At 34.9% G+C, this 19,205-nt stretch overlaps 1 pseudogene; it reads right to left on the bottom strand.

The window, feature by feature from the left end:
- Positions 1 to 224: 224 nt before the first annotated feature.
- LOC107716026 (translation factor GUF1, mitochondrial-like) lies at positions 225 to 10,037 on the bottom strand (annotated as a pseudogene).
- Positions 10,038 to 19,205: the final 9,168 nt, after the last annotated feature.

The following is a 19,205-nucleotide window of genomic DNA, read 5'->3' as shown; positions in this document are numbered from 1 at the left end:
CACATGGCTTTACTTAAGGAAACCTAAAACACCCTAGCACCCCTAGTGGTAAGGAAGAAAACTGCCCACAAAATTCGTATTAATAGGCTCGTGCCTGTTACACCTAAGCCCGCACTGGGCCTGTTTAGGTTTGGTGTGGGCTGGCCCTAGCCCGCAAAAAGCCAGCATGGGCCCCGCAGGGACATGTTTGCAGGGAACTGTAATAAAAACAGGGTTAATTATCTATATGCACAGTAAAAATCCTTATATGTTTTTAATTATGGGATGGAATAAGACATTGACATGCAATAGTCTTGTCAGAATAGCCCGATTTCTGCTTATAGTTGCAAAAACTCAAACACTCAATGTTTCAGAAAATGTCCCAGACTGCTTTCAGCCTTACATCCACAACCACTGCAGCTTGATGGAAATGAAATAAACGTGTTTAAAGGAAAACAGCGCTGCCAAATACTTCTGCATCCACTCAGTCTAAACGTTTCCAATGAAAACTCTTAGCTTGCAGTCTCTGAATCCGCTCCTGAGAGAACTGCGATGTTGTTTCAGCATAATGAAGATTAATTCATCAAACCTGCTTTAAGTTCCCAGAACAACATCACTTAGTTATATGAACTTTAATAGCATTTCTAAATCAATCATCATACTGTACATTGGCATGTTCCTATTCACAAATCAACCCCAGGCTTTGATGTCTGTTATGATAATGTTCCTGAGGGAACTACTTCCGTTTAAGAACGTTGATGAAAGCGTCTTTTGGGACGTCAATGTTTCCAATGCGGCGCAATTTCTTTTTTCCTTCAGCCTGCTTCTTTAACAGCTTCATTTTTCGTGTAATGTCACCACCGTACTAGGAAAGACAGATGTGACCAAGAATCAGCAGCTAATCAAAAAAGTAGAAGAAACATTTTTCAATATGAGAAGAGGTACTCACACATTTTGCTAGAACATTCTTTCGATATGCTTTTATTCTAAAAGAGAGAAACAAAGTTAAGGAATATTAAAGGAGTAGTTTATCCAAAAATGAAAATTTGCTTCAAATTTACTCACCCTCAAGGCCATTCATGATGTAGATGAGTTTGATTCTTCATCAAAACAGATTTGGAGAAATTTACCATTACATGACTTGCTCAGCAATGGATCCTCTGCAGTGAATGGGTGCCGTCAGAATGAGAGTCCAAACAGCTGATAAAAACATGGCAATAATCCACACAACCACAGTCCATCATTTAACGTCTTTTGAAGTATGCATATTTGTAAGAAACAAATCCATTATTAAGGTGTTAAATCCACTTTTAAACCATCTCTTCTGGTCAAAATAAAGAAGTGCATAGTCCACAATCCATAATCACGCGTCCTCCAGTGAAAAAGTTAATCAAAATCCACCAACATTTTTGTTTAGAACTGTTTATGCTTGTAAATGATGCTTGATCTGTGCAGATTTCTCTCCTGATTCAGACAAGGTAGCTTTTTCACTTGAGAAAGCAGTATTATGGATTATGGACTTTTTTAGATGGAAGGTGGATTATGGACGCTTTCAGATGGAATATTTTAGATGGAAGCAAAGGTTTGAAGCTAAAACTGCTTAATAATAGATTTGTTTTCTTTACAAACACACAACTTCACAAGATGTTAATTACTGCTGTAATTGTGATGCTTTTATCAGATGTTTGGACTCTCATTCTGATGGCACCCATTCACTGCAGAGGATCCATTGGTGAGCAAGTGATATAATGCTAAATTTCTCCAAATCTGTTCTGATTATGGATTATGGACTTTTTTAGATGGAAGGTGGATTATGGACGCTTTCAGATGGAATATTTTAGATGGAAGCAAAGGTTTGAAGCTAAAACTGCTTAATAATAGATTTGTTTTCTTTACAAACACACAACTTCACAAGATGTTAATTACTGCTGTAATTGTGATGCTTTTATCAGATGTTTGGACTCTCATTCTGATGGCACCCATTCACTGCAGAGGATCCATTGGTGAGCAAGTGATATAATGCTAAATTTCTCAAAATCTGTTCTGATTAAAAACAAACTCATCTACATCTTGGATGGCCTGAGGGTGACAATTTTTAAGCAAATTTTTATTTTTGGGTGAACTATTTCTTTAGGTTTCAAGTTATTATCTTAGTAACATGCACAATACAACACATCCACACTTACGTTTCTCGAGCGATGATCTTGCTGCCGATGGCTGCTTGCACTGCGATCTCAAACATCTGTCTGGGGATGGACTCCTTCAGTCTCTCACATATGGCTTTACCCGCACTGTACGCACTGTCTCTGAACACAAGGACGAATCAGAGCTTGTGTCATTTTTTTTAGCAATCACATCACAAACATGGAAGATGATATCGAGATGCTGCCAATTTCCAGCTCAAATCATACACAAACTACACAGCTGCAGTTGTGTTTTTCAGAAAAAAAAAACTAACCACAGCTGTTGATCTTTATAGCCATATTCACATTTTTAAGGGATTTGGGTATTTAATTGCCTTTAAGTTATCAAATAACTTAGAAATACCTCTTGAAATATAAGAAAAACTGTAACTGTATCATGAAAGATCAAGACTTGCTTATGAACGATAATGGCAAGTTCTTCCACTGGCCGCCCATTGAGGAGGAAGTCCATCTTAATCAGATCAGCGGCCTCATAACCAGCACCCTCGTAATCAAAGCTATGGACAACAGGAAAACAAATTCACAGAAGTGACATCCAGCTCATCCAGAAACTCAAAGTGACATATCTATCCAGATATCAAAACACAACCGAAACCTCACTTATTTACAATCTTTTTCTAATGTTTCCGAACACATCTCACACTTTTATTTGTCTCTGTTTTGTTTTGCCTCTGTATTGTTAGTACTGCTTGGATTATGTATTGGTTTTATGTATTTGTAAAGCGACCTTGAGTTTCTGAAATGTGCTATATAAAAGTCTTATTACTAATATAAGCACTAAATCATTCTTTCACAACGAGCTCACCTGGCGTATCCTGATGACATGGATTTCAGCTGGTCGTAAAAGTCCACTACAATTTCGTTCAGAGGGAAAATATACTTCATCATCACCCGATGGTCATCGATGTAGAACATATTCTTCTGAATGGCCCTGCGGCTCTTCAACAAGGCAGAGAATTGCATTGTGATTCACTACAAAAGCAAGACTCAAAATATGCTTTAACAGAAATTGGGAGGCAAATTAAGCTGTTGTCACTGATTTTTGTCACTCTTTTTCTTCGAATTAGGAGAGACCATGATTATTACTTTGCTTAGTTTTTACTTAGATTGAGTAAACTAAACTAAACTAAACTGCAGTCAATGTGAAAGGTGATCGACCTAATCTCACCTGACACAGGGTCATGATCTTCCCAGTGAAGTCGTCCGGAGCGATGATGGTTCCCATCACCATGGGTTCCAGATACTCCACGACCTGTGACTTATCAGGGAACTGAGCAGGATTGATGATGGTGATCACTTCTTCACCGTGTTCCTACAAATCAAAAACTGCTTATCGCTAACTGCTGTTCATTCATCCATTCATTCTTATAAATCTCTGCATACCATCTGCACACAGTTAACAAGACTGAAGAAAAAGGAGGTTGCATGTGCAAAACTCACCAGCACAATGCCCGGGCATTGCTATATTACTGCTAAGGTATTCTGGGTAGTTTTTAACACATTCTCATGCAATTTCTAAGATATTCCAGCTAGTTTTTAGCATGTTGCTATTCAGTTCCTAAGGTGTTCCGAGTAGTTTTTAGCATGTTTCTAGGCAGTTGTCATGGTATATAGTATATACCATGTTGCTATGGTGTTCTGGGTGGTTTTTAGCACATTGTGACAATGAGTCCTACCTTTATGAGCTTGACAGATGCTAGCACAGCCTTGTACGGTACTGTCAGAGCTGTTACTATGACAGATGCATTGTACTCCTGCTCTAAATGCTGGTTAAACACCTCCATATGCAGCAAGCCCAGAAATCCCAGCCTGAGACATAGAGAAATTAACCTTTTTAAATATTTAAAAAGTGAAAGAATACCTGCTCGACTCAGCGACTGAACTTAAAACAACAGTTTAAGCTCACACTGATTTGTCTGTTTGTGTGTGTGTGTGTGTGTGTGTGTACCTCCATTCAGCCCCCAGAGCTAAACTGCTGTCCCTTTGAACCGTCACGTTGGAGTCGTTTAGCGTCAGTTTCTCCACAGCGCTGCGCAGGGCTGTGTATTCTGACTGGTCCATGGGATACATGCCTGAAAGTGTCACACAATTTCAGATTTACAGCACTGTAAACCTACCCCTTAAACGTTGGTTTACACAGTTTAGCACAAACATCAGGACGGTTTTAGAAACACACCTGCAAAGACCATGGCTTTAGCCGGTTTGAACCCCGGCAGCGGCTCCACAGGCTGTTTTTGGAGGTAAAGTGTGTCTCCAATCTGAGCCTCCTTCACTTCTTTCACCCTGCGATCACGTAACCCACCTGCCCTGCATACCTGAGGGCAAGAATGTCAAAATGCAAAAGGTCAAAGGTTAAATTAGTGCAACCGACAGAGACTGTCTGAAACCTGAAAAATGCTTCCTTCTTAGGGTGTATATGGAGTTTCAATAATTTCTTAATTATTTCTCTTTCAATCAGGGGTCTTTTTTATTTTATTTTTCCTTTTCTTTAACATCTTATTCATATTCTTTAATGTTCATTTTTCATTTTTTTTTTTAGGATTCTAAGTTTTACATGTCAGTCCTAAATTTGCAGAGTTTTGGGTCCCTCAAAAATTTTTCTTATTTAAAAAACAAACAAAAAAACACATTAATCAGGGGTCTGTGAAGTTTTATTATTTTTATTTCACAGTTCATTTTCTTTAACTTAATCATGATCTTCAATGTTATTTTTTTCAAAATTGTAAAACTCTATATTTTTAGGTTTAATATTACATTTTAAATCCTAAATTTCAGTGCAATCTCAGAGTTTTGGACCCCTAAAAACAATTTTCTTTAATTTGAAAACAAGAATTAATCAGGGATCTATGAATCTTTAATATTTTTACTTTTTTTTTTTTTAGGATTCTAAGTTTTACATGTCAGTCCTAAATTTGCAGAGTTTTGGGTCCCTCAAAAATTTTTCTTATTTAAAAAACAAAAAAAAAAAAAACATTAATCAGGGGTCTGTGAAGTTTTATTATTTTTATTTCACAGTTCATTTTCTTTAACTTAATCATGATCTTCAATGTTATTTTTTTCAAAATTGTAAAACTCTATATTTTTAGGTTTAATATTACATTTTAAATCCTAAATTTCAGTGCAATCTCAGAGTTTTGGACCCCTAAAAACAATTTTCTTTAATTTGAAAACAAGAATTAATCAGGGATCTATGAATCTTTAATATTTTTACTTTTAATTCATGTTTTTAGATTCAGATTTTTATAATATTCAATGTTCTTTTTTAAAATCATGAAACTCATTCTTAGGTTTAAAATTTAAATTCCAGTGCAATCTCAGAGTTTTGGAATTGGAACAATTTTCTTAAATGAATTGTATCCAACCAAAATAACCATTAAATAATTATAAAATTGTATTTCATTAAATGTAAACAATTCTATATAAAAATGTGAAAAGATAACGGAAAGCTTACTTATAATAAAGAAATACAACTTTATACTGGAGTCTCTGGGTGGGCTGGGTTGTAAAGGCTGAAAACTCTTTTCTTAAGATTACTTGATTTTGTTCTACATCTTTAGATGTGGTGCCTTTGAAATTGGTATCTTCATACAAAAACTGTTTAGGACTGACTGATTTATTTATTTATCTGCTTTTTGTTTTCTTGTGAGGTCTGTTAGTGCGGCTGGTCAGTGTATGTGAGATTCTCACAGTGTTTCTGTTGGGTGTTCGTCAGGGTCTCAGAAGGCCCAGCTCATTGACCTCATATGGCTTTCCCAGGTGGGCAGAGACGATCTTGTCTCCTCTGGACACATGTCCACCAAACAGAGCGATGTTGGCCACTACTCCTCTGTAATGGTCGAAGGTGGAGTCAAAGACAAGTGCTTTAAATGGATCTTCCACTCTCGCTGTCGGACTGAAACAGAGAGGAAAAACGGATTAATTACATGTACAGACATGTATGTAAACAAACCCATTTCTTGTGGGACTTTTTAGAGAATGAAATGCCTTATTTATACATTTGAAAACTGTCCCTCAGGTACAATGCCAACACATAGTACTTAAAAGGAAGAAGTTATGAAAGAAGCAATAAAAAAAAAACACATTATGGAGGAAATGTGAGATGATGAAGAATGTAGACGAGCAGGTTTTTTGGGAAAGCACATGATGATGTTGATTTACCAAAATGCAACTTCCTGATTCATTCCCATCTTCATGATCAAAGGTAGTTTGTAAATATTCACATGAAAAAGTCATTTTAACTGTACAGTAGCAAATATTATTTTAATTCAAATGATTATTAAGTTTCCACAAAAATATTAAGCAGCTGAACTGTTTGCAATGTTAATAATAATAAGAAGAAATGTTTCTTGAGCAGCAAATCAGCATATTCGAATGATTTGTGAAGGATCATGTGACTAAAGACTGGAGTAACGATGCTGGAAAACATGTTTTGCATCACAGGAATAAATTACATTTCACTATATGTTTACATAGAAAACAGTTATTTTAAATTGTAATAATATTTCACAATATTACTGAGCATTAGACTTAAACAAATTACTGACCCAAAATCTTTAAATGTATTTTATGCATTACTGTTTTGGAGGAAATATATGTGCTTAACTGTTTTGCAAATAATTTCCCAATGCAATTTTATATTTTGCAAATTTATAAGCTCTATATATTACAAAAACAGGCTCCATTTCTTCAAATATATAAATTAACAAATATATAACAAAAAGTTTGTTTTTGTCTTTTGTAGTGAATTCTTGACAGGTTTTGTGAGATGTCTGTAACTAATACTGTTCTTGCTCTGATAACATCTGTCTCATAGAACCTTCTGTTCTTTCTGACATCACACATCAATTGATTCTAAATATTTTCTACATGTCTCTATATTGTGTGAACTGTTACGTATGATTCATTGTCGAAGGCCTCTCCCTGTTCATAATCCTGTTTAGAAAGATGCAATCTGGGATTTGGGGATCATTGTGTTCCTTTAGTCTGATACAATCTTATGAATACAAAGATGGTCAAATACAATCAATCGAATCCCACCCACATAGTATGTGCTGCTCTTACACTCTCACAGTGACCTCTTGTGGAGAAAAGTGAATCAGCTTATGATACTCACTGAGGAATCCTTTTCACCACTTCTTGGAGAACTTGGTCCACGTTTGTGCCCAATTTTGCAGAGATCTACAGAAAACAATCCCAAGCCAAGGTAAAATATAAATGGCATAACATTTGTATAAAAAACAAACAAACAAAAAACATGAGTGATGTTTAAATAGAGCTCACCCTGATACACTCGTCCTTTGGAATATCAAACACTTTTTCAATCTGTTTTTCAACTCGCTCTGGATCAGCATTTTTCAAATCAATCTGACAATTAAACACACACACACGCTAAAATGCCAATGTTGACAATTCAGATGAGCAACAGCTAAAAAGTCAGTCTGAAAATATAAAAAAACAATCAGTGACTATTAAAATGACAATTGACTCATTACTAGATCAAATGTAGTGATATATCATCATAATGAACGTAATAATATCTTATAAGTTATGCAACAAGCTCAAAACATACTAGAGAACTGTAACAAAGCATTTGGATGAAAGCAAATTAAATAAAGGTCCACACAGTTGTATTTGGACCGACCACAAGATCAAAACAATTCAGGTATTAGAATTAAAAAAAAAAGTTTTACTAAATCTTCTGCATTGTGTCCTGCCTCTGTATTCAACTTGAGTTGGAAATGAAGATATTTCTATAATTTATAGAAATGCACTGGGATGAAACTGTGTGTTTTTAACTTGCATATATAAAATGTTTACTGCATAAAAAAACAATCAGTGACAATGACAATTGACTCATTACTAGATCAAATGTAGTGATATATCATCATAATGAACGTAATAATATCTTATAAGTTATGCAACAAGCTCAAAACATACTAGAGAACTGTAACAAAGCATTTGGATGAAAGCAAATTAAATAAAGGTCCACAAAGTTGTATTTGGACCGACCACAAGATCAAAACAATTCAGGTATTAGAATTAAAAAAAAAAGTTTTCCTAAATCTTCTGTATTGTGTCCTGCCTCTGTATTCAACTTGAGTTGGAAATGAAGATATTTCTATAATTTATAGAAATGCACTGGGATGAAACACTGTGTTTTTAACTTGCATATATAAAATGTTTACTGCATTTAAAGGAAAGATCATAAATTCTCTCTGTAATATCTACCTTGTTTATCACAGGGATGATTGTCAGTTGAGCCTCAAATGCCAGGTAGAAATTGGCAACTGTTTGCGCTTGAATTCCCTTTGAATTATAGAAACAAACATGTAATTGGTTATTTTTCTTTTAATGCAATTATAAAAGGCTAAAGTTTTTAGTAGTGATAGAGTATTTATGCTGTTATGTTTGTGCTGTTTTTAAGTACAACTATTATAAATTATTTTCTTTATTGAAAAAGCTGAAAAAAAGCTCATGTAAATATTACACAAAACTTAAACAATAAACTTAAACAAAAATGAGAAGTGTCACAATGGTGACAGAAACTGAAATAAAATAAGCTTACGTTAAAGCAGAGAGAGCATGAAAATTACTAAAACTGATATAAAAAATAATAGAAACAGCTTCGAACACTCCCAAAAATGTATAAAAAAAAGACAAAAACATGACATAATTACTCAAACTTAAGCTAAGATAAAAAGTAAACTGAACATATATTTAAAAACATTTAAAATATTAATAAATACTATAATAGCATATAAATAATACAAAAAATAACATTGGTATGTGCATAAAAACAAACTGTAGCAGGTTTAGAATAAAAAAACTAAAGAACCTTCACTACTATGCTTAACTCTGTTAATCTTCTGTTACTCATTTAATAAGCAGAATGTGTCATTTATAAAATGCTTTACCTGATTTGCATCTACAATGAGCAGAACTCCTTGGCAAGCGGATATGGACCGTGAAACTTCATAGCTGAAGTCAACATGGCCCTAAAAATAAAATATTGCAATCTCTCAAATTATAGTAAATAATACAGATTAGTTCACTAACAGTAATGTTCAAATCATTGTCCTCACAGGTGTGTCGATGAGATTGAGCAGATATGTCTGTCCATCATGCTGGTAAAAGAGAGATGCAGTCTGAGCTTTAACAGTGCTTCCTCTTTCTCTCTCCACCTGCAGTTTATCCAGCACCTGCTTGTTACTCGCTGTCTTTGCAATGGCACCTGCTCATACACAAAACCCCAACGAAATAAAGAGATTATGAACAGCAATTTTTCAAAACTCACATAATTCACAGGAAAGAGAAATAGAGAAACACCTGTGATCTCCAGAAATCTGTCAGCTAAAGTGCTCTTGCCATGATCAATATGAGCAATAATGCTGAAATTTCGAATTCTCTCCACTGGAAACTTTGACATGTCGAGACTCTCCTGAAAAAGCAAAGGACTCAGATTCAGTATCCAGCAGCAACAAGCACATATGTTATTATAAAACCATTATTATCTATAGAAATCAGAGAATGAATAACTAAGGAGTTTCCACCAAAATGCCATAGTCACTACTGTAAAATCAAATTAGGTTAATATATAGGTTATATAGGATTTTGCTTACAGCAAAAAACAAGTCAAAGCAATAGAATTTACCTTCTCAGATGCATTAGAGCTGAATTCTCTGACAGCACTGATGCTCCAGCAAGAGCTTTTCATCCATCTGTGTCTGATCACTGTACATGTGGTCATGCAGCCCTGAGATCTGCGTTTAACGCGGCATATTTTAATATCAGGAAAGCGTTTGATAAAGGGCAGAAAGAGCCCGTGGGATCTAAACAGAGACATCATCTCTATCAGCTCACTAACATGTTATTCCTGAATAAAGAAAAAATATTGTGGCTTCAAACTGCATATGGAACATATCTTCCCATCGAAAAAAAGATTTGAGGACTAAAATCCTCATTGAAAGCATATATTCAGTGTTTAGAAACAGTCAAGTCTCCACTAGGCTGTGTTCTCCTCCAGTGTGACAACTACTGTGAGCCGCCATGTTGGCAACAACGTCATCAAGGCAAGCGTTGTTATCGGAGCAAGAACTTGGAATTATGGGAAATGTAGTTTAGTACCAGTGCATTTTATATTCAAATCTGCACTCAAATGTTTCAGGAACATATTTATTTTTGCTTCTAACAATTCCTAAGAATGTTAAAATGTCCAGTTTTCTTATCGTGATTAGAACATTATTTAAACGCTATTTAGTTCCTAAAATGTTTCGTACAATGTTCTACTAACTTTTTTTTTTATAGCCTACCCAAAATAAAAGGTTGTTTGATTGTGTATTTTTAATAGACCTATACTAAAACGATAAAATTTCCATTTTACTTGTCATGATTAGAACATTATTTATAGGTGACTAAAGTGTTTCTTACAACATTATAGGCTACTAATTTTGTTTTCACCCAGAACATGTTATTTTACCATGTTTTTTAATATTCCAAGAAGAACGTTTCTCTTAACATCATGAAAACGTTCATCAAGTAAAAATATTCTAAAGACTTTCTGAGAATGCTGATCTCAGAATATTTTCTCTCAGTGTTATAAGAACATATGTCAAATATTAATAGTTATAAGAACACTCCATTAACATTACTTTAAGAATGTTTTGTCCTAACATTTATATCACATTTATACATTAATATATATGTCAGTAAAATTTAATAATAATAATAATAATAATAATAAACAGGAAAAGATCATTTGTTTAAAAGAATGTAGTTTGAAAAGTGATATATGCATATGTGTGCAAAATACTTAATGATAAAATAATAAATTAACTCTTCTGATGTCATTCCAAAATTCTCTCAATACTTCATGAAATAAAATTTGATTCAGTTTTATTTCATCTGATTTGTGGCATAATGTGAATGATTCATTTTCAAAAGCTCAAACAAGAACTTACAATATTCTGATTGACAAAACAGCAGCTTGAATTCCATTAGAATAGAATATAATATAATAATAATAATAATTATTACTTATATTTAATCATTAATTAAATAAATATAAATACATGTCTATACACACACACACACACACACACACACACACACACACTCTAAAACAAAACTTTCATTTCTTTTCTTACAGCTGATGATTGAGCGTAGTTGCCCTTGTTTCCCACAAGGTGTCACCGTAAACACAATGTATTATGCAGCCGGAATAAGTGGGAGGAAAATCATTACCATGGCAACATAACAGCCCACTCATAGTGAGTAGGTCCCTCTGAATATTGCTTCAGTAAGAAATCAAATGAGAGATGCTTTCCTGGTTCTGATGGCTGACTGCCGCTGGTTGATATTTATCATTGTCAGGCCTTTCTCTGGCTTTCTTTGTGTTTGCACCTGTCAGTTTCTCAACATCAATGCTGAGGACCAAACTCTATTTTATTTCATGATCAGATGCCGTTATGAAGGATATTTATAGAACACTACTCATGTTAGCTTTGAAAAGTGTTTGCAGCTGTGAGCGTAGTTATGTGAAATTGCCCTTTGGAGTGTTTATATGCACGTGTGAATTAATCATGGAGTGTTTAATGTATGTATATATATATATATGAATTTAGAAGTATGCATTAAGCATTTTGCATGTTTATTTGGTGCGAGAGTACGAGAAACAATAAATTAATCTGCATTTTAGATCTGCATTTAAAAACACTGCTTGTTTTAGATATATTGGCTTGTCAAGTTAATGAAATGAGGCATAAAAGATTTCAGCACTGAATTTAAAGGGATAGTTCACCCAAAAATAAAAATTTGTCATCATTTATGTCGTTCCAAACCTATATGAGTTTCTTTCTTATGTTGAACATAAAAGATATTTTGAAGAATGCTGGTAATCAAACAGTTGATGTTCCCCATTGACTTCTATAGTATTTCTCAATGGGGACCAACAACGATTTGGTTCTCCAAAATATCTTATTTTGTGTTCAACATAAGAAAGAAAATATATACAGATTTGGAATGACGTGAGGTGAGTAAATGATGATAACATTTTCATATTTGGGTGAACTATTCCTTTAAGCAAATTTGGGAATAACGTTTTGCAAACGTTCCCAATAAGTTTACAAAAACGTTAGGTGAACATCTAACATTCCAAAAAATATTCCAGGAACGATGTATAAATAATTATTTTGTGCTAATGTTTTGAGAACATTATTAAAAACCACAGAACTTTTAACAAACATTCTATTAATGTTATTGGAAGAGTGTTTGTTTATAACTTTGCGAGAACCTTGCCAGAACATTCCAAACTCTGAGAACGTTCCTTGGGATCCTGAGCACTTTATTTATCATGTGTGATTTATTTCCCTTCACTTTCAGGAAAAAGGTATAAAAAGCTTTCAAGTTTGTATCTCATTTAACCTAAAATATGCATATTGGTATCATATTAGTACCTAAATTGTACCTTTTAAATGTTCAAAAGAAAAAGCTGGAAGCAAACAGACTGTGATGGAAGCGCAGCACAGGTTTAGTCACCATCATGAGCATGTTTCCTCTTCCTGTTGACCTCTCACACTGCCTGATGGATGTTTGCTGTAGGCCTCAGCCCCATAATAATGATGTATGACTGTGTTCAACATGACTTTGTGATAATGTGTCCCTCTGTAATGGCAGTTAGTAAAGTATCGCTCATTAAAATCGTGCCCCTCTGCCGCGCTGATCAGATCCTGGAATAAGCCCTGGACCCACGCATTCTCCTTAGTGTGATTGTGCCACCCACGTCCAGCCCAGCGCTCGCTCATTTCTCTGAGAAATCACGGAGAGCTGAGCATTTAAATATCACACAACATTTGATTCAAACATCAAACAGCGGGGTCGCTCATCTACATGTCACATGACGGTCATCGCACACGAGTTTCAGATGAAAACAATATGCTGCGACTTCAAAGTGCACCATTAAAATAAATGCGTGAAAAAAAGAGGTTTCACATCATATCTGGCAAGCCAAATCTGGTGTTGAATTAGTGAAGGAGCTTTGAGATTTCTTTTTGAACACTTTAATTGAGATTTTGATCTGTGTCTGAGACACTGATTTAACAGAATAATAAGAAGTTTAAAAAATAGACATGCTTTGAGAAGTTATTAGGTTGTAAGCCCAGTCTTTGCACAGCCAGTGGCCCTAAAATTAGATGGGTGAGTCATTGGATCCCAATATGCGATGTCTACTAGTACCACATACTAAAAATATGCAAATCATTGGTGATGCACACTTCTGAATTTGTATGAAGACAGAATGCTGTTATTGTTAACTAAAACAATTACACACTTAAAAATCAGTCAGAAATTGTTAGTAAAATTCACAAGTAATTACAAAGAAACACAAGTAACACGCTGAAATTGTATTTTCTTGTAAAACATACTCCAATAATTAATTCATTCATTCACTTTTACAGTGTTACTGTTTTTAGTAATTGAAATGATGATAAATGAAAATTAAATAATAATATTGAACAAAAAGCTTTATAAAATTGTCATAAAACTGCACCAGCACAGCCTGCACAACAACAACAACAACATTTTTTAATAATGTTTTTCCTTGTATTTACTTAATACAACAGCTCACAGCTTCATAATATTGTTTGGTTACACTTTATTTTAAGGTGTCCTTGTTAAAGTGTAATTATACATTTAAGTACTGAGCAATATTAATTAACTACATGTACTTACTATATGCTTAGGGTTAGATCAGGTACTGATAGAAAAAAGTACATTAAAAAATCCTCTAATATGATGAAATATTGAATAAATAATTCAAATCCAAATATAGCCCTTTTTAACTGCTAGTCAATGTTTTTGTTGCTGTTTTCAAAGTAGTGTGGTTTGGGATGCAATAATCCTTCTCTTGCATAGGAAAATATGCACATTAGGATGCAGAGGGCATCTCTATTCATCTCAGAACCAATGAGACAGCTCATTATAATCGTGTAAATCTAGATACGTGTTGCACACAATATATCCGTGCAGAAACCTGCAGTAGTTCACAGACAATAAAAGGAAGTCTATGCCAAAATGAAGATTGTTTTGGGACCATAATGTCAGGCTATGAAACATAAGCTACAAAAGAAACCTTCTACAAAGTCAATTTCACAAGAGAAAACAATCCGTCCTACTCCAAGGTTCCAAACACCTTGAAAAACCATGTATTTTATATTCGGAGTTATTTCAAGTCATTTTGTTGCAGTTGTTTTTCTCTGGATGCCAAATGGCCTCATTTGAAATCAACTCTTTCTTTCAATATCACTTCATTTCTGCAGTCTCTGGATACAGACCAGCTTCAAGTTTCCATCTGATCGTGCCACACAAAGGTTAAAGAGGAAAAGTGGGACTGTGGCAGTGGCGAGTAATTGTGAAGAAAAAGAGGTCCTGACAATCCTCGCCCCTGCATTTGGCACGGAGCCTGGGGTACGGCTGAAAGGAACGAGTGGGTGGACGGGAGGGAAAAGCTTTGGAATTACACCACATTTGGCATCAAACATGTGAAAGCTAAATGCTCAGCACCTGATTGTGTCATTGTTGTGTCGTGCACAATGAAATCCTTACACATTTTGCTTGTGACGTGATCAGTGGAGTATATGAAATGCATCAGCTAATGAGAGAATTGTGTTGTTTTTACATTCTATTCACAATATATAACACAGCCTCTCCTTTTATATAAAAAAACAATATGTTTCGATGCCATTTTCTTAAATTCATTATACAACATCCTTACACTAGGACTATAGTAAACAGTTGTCTTTTTTGAGGCTAACGTTCTGGCAAGATTCTCTCAAAGTTATGAAAAATGTCCTTCTAGCAACATTAATAGACTGTGCGAAGTTATCTAATGCTCTTAATAACCAGACATGTTCACAAGTCTTTTTTTAAAATTAATCACATAAAATACAAATGTAAGAAAAAATATGTCAAGAAAAAGAGCCAGAGGTTCAAGGATGGCCAAACAATTCATTAGCACAAAATTTTTTATTTTTAATTTATACATTGTTCATGAAATGTTTCTTCTAAAGCATTTTAGTTGGACATTTTTTTAATGTTACTACTTGTTTCAGAATGTTGAGAAAACATTCAAAAGTAACATTCACAATGTTTGCAAAATCATAAAGTGGAATGTTCCATTAACGTTTGAAAATCCAATAATTTTTTTTTCAGAGAACGTTCAGAAATAGCATTTTCATACCTTAATGGTATAGCAAAACAATTGTTATTTTGACAACATTATTTTTGTTATTTTGGGTAGCTGGCAGATGTTTGACTGTTACTATATTGTGCATTTTAGGCTGGAATGCTGTAATGACCCATCAGAATAAGCCACACAGAAATCAAAATCAAGTCACACACTCAGTGGGCATAAAAATGACCCTTTAGTGCATTTTCGAAAACATTACAAAAGCCTGGACCAATTAAAGCACTTAGAAATTTGCTATGAGCAACATGAATCACTGACCACTAATAATCAAAAGCACATTTTCTATTTTTGTAAGCCATTTAGATATCAGAACTAGCAAAATCCCTAGATATCAGAACTTGAAAAATCTATTTATTTGTATCTAAGATTGCATTTAATTTGTGGCAATGTTTGGCAAGAATTTGCTGAAACACTGTACTTCTGTGAGGACTGCATTTGCACTTGTTCATCATTCTTGCAAAAACTATTAATTTGCAGAAAACATGCTGTTAATTTGTGGTGCATTTGGCAGTTTATGCCAAACGTTTGCTGTAACATTGGATTCTTGTAATAGTATACCATTGTAAACAGTGCCAATGCATCCCTTGGAAAATACAGTGTTACTGCAAACACCTACGGCAAAAGCCTGAGGAATGGGAATTGTAAAAAATTACTCTGGTGTTGATTCCTTTTAATGATTCTGGTTCCTTATCAGTCTCAATTCTTTTAAGAAAAAAAAAATTCAATTCAACTGGCAAATGATTTTAATAATAAACTTGCAAAGGGTGTGTTTACACTAACTTTTAATGACTTTTTCGTTTTTTTTAAAACTATAATTAGCCTTAACTATTAAACAATTCTAAACAAACACAAAAATGTGGTTTAATTCGTTTTTCATAAAATTGTCAACAATTGACAAAATGCATAATGTATGTCTTTAACTGCATGAACAAGCAGTCAACTCCATTTATGCAAGTCTCATTAGTAAAGCTTTAGTGTTTGATTCACTAAAAATAACAGACTCATTGTGAATGAATGGTTTGTGATTTGAACTACACTGGTTGTGCTGTAGAGTTTTGATTTAGTAAAAAAAAACGGGAATGAATAAGAACTGTTTTTTGATTCCTAATCCCTACTGCCTAACATTTCTATGTATTAAAAACAAGATTTGCCTGACCCAGCATAGGACACGCAGTTTGGAAAATGGATTGAATGGGATTGTCTAAACAGGTTCTTGCCAGATTGGAAACTTTATCCACCTGCTTAAAGGATTTTAGCGCAACTATGCGATTTATCTAGTAAATGGTTTTGTAAATAAATGCATCTGCCAAGAGTTTAATTGTAACCGTAAATTCATTTGCCGTGATAAAGCAACTCTCTTGCACAACCTTTGCCAACTAATTATCTAAAAACGTTTGACAATTCTTCTTTTCGACTTTTCACAATGTGCTTCCTTACCGGCATGACACAGCAAAGTTTTCCCTGCCAATATGTATCTTTTGCCTCATTCATTTGAGAAAGTAAAGCTAAAGGTTGGTTCATTTCTGTTGCCTCTCCTCTCTCTTTCTGGAGCAGTTCCCTGGGGCAATTACAAAACAAGCCAGCAAAGTGGGGCTTTGTCATATTGAATTTGCAATCAAATCAGTCAATTTAAAAAGGTGCTCGTTGTCTTAAAAAGGCTTTGCTTTTTTTCTCTGCTTTTACTCCCAATTACCTGAGCAGCATTCCACAGCATGAGTAATGGGATGCAAAGTGGTCTGTCTGCCTCGGCCACATCTCTGGAAAGCCCTTACATCCTCATGCACACGCACGCACAAAAATAATGCATGCATGAAAGGACACACATGCACACATAAATAAACAGTGTATCAAAACATGCATTGACACAGACTTTTCCTCTCTTTTTTAAAGAGAATTTCCACGTCTTGATGTAATCAGCCGATGTTGCACAAACACAGCCAATGCTCTTTGGTTACTGCAGTACATTTTGTTTTAGCTGACTGATTAAATGTCGGTATGTACTAACTGCCTTGGGCAGTTTTTCTGGATTACCAGGGTCATTCCTCTTATGCAGCACCTTCGAAACTGTGTAAATGAAAATGTATGTGTTGTTTTTAAAGGAAAAGTTCACCCAAAAATTTTAATTCGGTGAAAATTTTCTCACCCTCTGGCCATCCAAGATGTAGATGTGTTTATTGCTTTCACAGAGCAGATTTGGAGAAATTTACCATTACATGACTTGCTTACCAATGGATGCTGCAGTGAATGGGTGCCGTCAGAATGAGAGTCCTAACAGGTGATAAAAACATCACAACAATCCACAATCAGTAGTTAACATCTTGTGAAGCAAAAACCTTTGTAAATTATGAGTCCTCTATCCATAATATTGCTTTTTCCAGTGAAAAAGTTGTCTTGTCTGAATCAGGAGAGAAACATGCACAGATTAAGCACAGTTTACAATGGAAAACAGTCCAAAACAGTTCAGAACAAATATGTCAGTGGATTTTGATGTGAGAGACTTTTTCACTGAAGGAAGCGTTATTATGGATTATAGACTTATATTTTGGCTAGAAGCTATGTTTTAAATTTGGACTAGAGTGGTGTGGATTACTTGTGGATTATTGTGATGTTTTTATCAGCTATTTGGAGTCTCATTCTGACGGCACCCATTCACTGCAGAGGATCAATTGGTGAGCAAGTGATGTAATGCTACATTTCTCCAAATCTGTTCAGATGAATGAACAAACTCATCTTCGAAGGCATTAGGGTGGGTACATTTTTGGATGAGCTATTCCTTTAAGGATATAGTAACTGCTCAATCTCAGAAACTTGGACTTATTATAACTTGATTGATTGAATTTATCATACATTAGTAATCATGCTTTTGAATGTTTATCTCATCTCATCTCATCTAATGACTGTTCCCTGCTAATGTCTATAATGTCAGATGGAAACCTCAGGAAGAAAATACGGATATGGATGCAGATGCGGAGGTGGATGTGACCCCCTGGGTCGGTCTCATATCAGACACACGGAGGTCATTCATCACACCTTGCTCCTGAATGACATCCACCCCCTCCTCATCATAATGCTTATCAGCCCGGTGCCACCCGGAATGCAATATCCTGCTCTGATGACTGCTGACAACATCCAGCTCAGCGCTGCAGATGTGTATTCATTTCAGGAGAAATATGCTGTCTTTATGATGAGAACAAGCCATGTGTGGTTTTAATAACAGGCCAGTGTGCACATATGAACATATGGACTCATTACCATTTTTTTCTTAGGATGAAATATCTATTTTCATCTTGGCCAGGAATAAAACTGAATGTGCACTGCCATACATGTTTCCACCCAGTCAAATCATACTTTTTTTTTCTCACAGGAAGGATCCCGTTGGCGTTCACTGTCTTTCCAAACACTGCTGGATATAAATAGACTATGTAAGTGGGGATTGTTTCATAAATTCTTCATGCTTTGCCAGATTTATGCTGGTTCTCCATTCATTTGGTCCACCAGCTAATTGTCTCCATGTCTCAGATCTTACCTGCTATAATTAGAACAATGCCAGAATGCACAAATCAACATCTGGCCACACTGTCACTGATCTCAGATCACAGGAACGTCAGACTTTGTGAAATGCTAACTAAACTGAGTCCTGCTGATGCCTGCAGTAATTTGGCTCCATGCCTGCATGTGAAGGATCTAGCTGCTTTCTGCTGTTCTCTTCGGGTATACCTGGAAAACAAAGCAAAAATTGTTTTTAAAAAGTGTGCTGTTTACACCATACTCTACATGGTTGA

The sequence above is a fragment of the Sinocyclocheilus rhinocerous genome, unplaced genomic scaffold, assembly GCF_001515625.1.
Source record: "Sinocyclocheilus rhinocerous isolate Xijiao unplaced genomic scaffold, SAMN03320098_v1.1 scaffold720, whole genome shotgun sequence".
Classification (NCBI taxonomy): Eukaryota; Metazoa; Chordata; class Actinopteri; order Cypriniformes; family Cyprinidae; genus Sinocyclocheilus; species Sinocyclocheilus rhinocerous.
This window is presented reverse-complemented; position numbering and strand designations above follow the sequence as displayed.